Source organism: Bidens hawaiensis, unplaced genomic scaffold (assembly GCF_021521415.1).
Source record: "Bidens hawaiensis isolate Kalapana, Puna unplaced genomic scaffold, B.hawaiensis_p1.1 tig00015556_1, whole genome shotgun sequence".
Classification (NCBI taxonomy): domain Eukaryota; kingdom Viridiplantae; phylum Streptophyta; class Magnoliopsida; order Asterales; family Asteraceae; genus Bidens; species Bidens hawaiensis.
The window spans coordinates 466,748-469,474 of record NW_027492394.1 but is presented as its reverse complement, the minus strand read 5'-3'; the positions used below and the strand labels follow the sequence as shown (position 1 = coordinate 469,474).

Here is a 2,727-nt window from a genome sequence, read left to right as displayed (position 1 = left end):
GGGCGAAGGCAGACAGAGAACAGTCCACAGCGCGCCGCGGGAAGAACTAAAATCCTTAGCGCGTCGCGGGAAGAACTACCATTCTTAGCGCGCTGCGAGAAGAACTACAATTCTTAGCGCGTCGCGGGAAGAACTTCCGTTCTTAGCGCGCTGCGAGAAGAACTACAATTCTTAGCGCGTCGCGGGAAGAACTTCCGTTCTTAGCGCGCTGCGAGAAGAACTACAATTCTTAGCGCGTCGCGGGAAGAACTACCGTTCTTAGCGCGCTGCGAGAAGAACTACAATTCTTAGCGCGCTGCGAGAACAGTTCGCCTCGCGTATCGCAGGAACAACTGGTCTTCGCGCAGGCTTCCTTGTAAGGAGTCTGGCGCGTGGAGCTGCGCAGACAACCTTAGGCGGGAAGGAACAAAGGACAAGCAAAGAGTTAAGAGAAAAAGGAGGTTCAAGGCGTAAGGGCGGAACGACGACAAGAGAGAGAAAGAGGCGGGACGGCAACAAGAGGGAAAAGAAGGCGGAGAGAAGAAGAGGGACGGGACGGCGGGAAGGAAAAGAGAGGAAGAGGCGGGAAGGAAAATATTATTATTATTAAAAATAAAGTATAAGTATAAATAAATATTAAATCATAAAAGAAAGAGATCGGATCGGAGAAACGGGTACCTGGGTCGGGTCGGATAGGGCAGATGTCACACTCTGGGGCCAAGTAGCCTCTATAATAACCACAAAAATTAAAAATAAGATAGTTACCGTATTACCATGAATCATGTCTACTAAGAAACAATAATGAAAGGCGACGAGCATACTGGGTTCCTGAAATACGTGTGCTAACATGAGTCAAATGAGCCGGGAAAAGCTTTGCAAGGCCAAAATCTGAAATTTTTGGTGTAAAATCTTCATCAAGCAAAATATTGCTTGCCTTGATATCCCTATGAATAATATGAGGTTGCATTTCCTCATGAAGATAAGCAAGCCCCATTGCAACACCTATGCATATTTTCCTTCTAATTTCCCATGTGAACCTAATGCTACAACCACCATTTCCTACACATAATGAAACCAAAAAAATGCTCATAACTTATGTTTTCATTACCTGGTCCTATTGGTTAGTAGGATATCGGTGTGACTGTAAGTTTGCAAGTTCTAATTACCAAGAAGGGTTTGATCTAGACTACCATTTTTAAGGTAACCATTGACCAAGATTATATGATCTCCTTCAATGCAATAACCATGCAACTTCACTAGGTTTTCATGTTGTATATTTGAAATAACGGTTATTTCGTTCAAGAATTCTCGCAAGCCTTGCCTTGAATCATCAGAGAGAACCTTTATAGCAACTACCAAACCATCTTTTGGTATTCCCTAAACATTAATAAGTGTTTTTAAGATATCATTATCTATTTTGGTAATACCAAAACACACGCGTGAAGACAAATAGTTTTAAATGTTTAAACGTTACCTTGTAAACAGAACCAAAACCTCCTTGTCCTATCTTGTTTTCTGGTCTAAAATTTGCAGTGGCAACTTGCAGATCTTTGTATGTATAAAATCTCATATTTTCAACATCCAAAAGTTCTGAAATAAATAATATCTTGTTAATACGTGCATATGCGTAGAGTATGAAATTATTGCATACAGTTACAAAGTTAGTTGGTGGTCATTGGTCTTACCTATACTAACATCAAGGTTGCTTCCCCGATTGTTTGCTAAAATTTTCCAAGAAAACAGTCATCAATCATCATGAAACTCTACTTGTCACGTGAATTAGAAATGATAAGTTATAAAAACTAAGGTAAATATTTAATCATGCACCTTTATTAACACCCTCAGTTGGAGAAGCTAGCTTCCAAAAACAGCAACTGAACTTACTAATAACAAGACTTCCTCTATGTTGACTAGTAGATTATATCAAAAATTCAAAATTGGGTCTGTAATCATGAACAAAAGAGTTATATATCATACTATCATTCTACTACATGAAGCTACAAAAAATCAATGATATCGATCTACATGAGTGTGAGGAATTGAAGACTAAATATGTTGTATGCATACAGTTTGAGATTATGAATCAAAATAAAACATATAGAACCAAATATCTCACCATTGTAAATTTGGAACAAAAAGAATAACAGGAAAGGATTTTGAAGTAAGAACGGACTCGTTGGTAGAACAACATCTAGGAAACAATAAGTCAACTTCAAATTGAGACAAAAATAGAAAAATTAGAAAAATCCTTATAATTAAAATAAACACAACTAACAATTTAAACTATATATAATTGACAATAAACTAGGGGAAGCTACCATCCCATAATAACAACTGAACTTACTCATAATAATAAGAGGAAAATTGCAAAAATGGTCTTTTGGTTTGACCATATTGTAAGTTCGGTCCACATATTTTGAAATTCACATGCTGAGTCCAAAGTCCAAACATTTGTGTGAGGGTTGCATATTTAGTCTCGCGTTAATCCCAATTAGTTTTTAGGGTTAAGTGAGGGGATATTTTCCATCCACAATAGATAAAAAGATAAATGCAAAATGAAAAATATACGCTCACGTAGCCTTGGTAACTAACCGGGGTTAACGGTGCGCAGTTGTGCACTAAACATGCAACTACTTTGTAAACGTTTGAACTAAATTTGTAATTATTAATATCTGAGGACCAAACTTGCAATATGGTTACACTATAGGAACCATTTGTACAACTTTCTTAAAATATGATTGGAAAATT

At 37.6% G+C, this 2,727-nt stretch overlaps 1 pseudogene across 1 annotated transcript; it reads right to left on the bottom strand.

Moving 5' to 3' along the window:
• Positions 1–748: 748 nt before the first annotated feature.
• LOC143549424 (cold-responsive protein kinase 1 pseudogene) lies at positions 749–1,787 on the bottom strand (annotated as a pseudogene). The gene is made up of 4 exons (XR_013138138.1): positions 1,665–1,787; positions 1,454–1,569; positions 1,146–1,356; positions 749–1,038 (listed from the first exon to the last, which is right to left on the bottom strand). The product of XR_013138138.1 is annotated as a cold-responsive protein kinase 1 pseudogene (transcript).
• Positions 1,788–2,727: the final 940 nt, after the last annotated feature.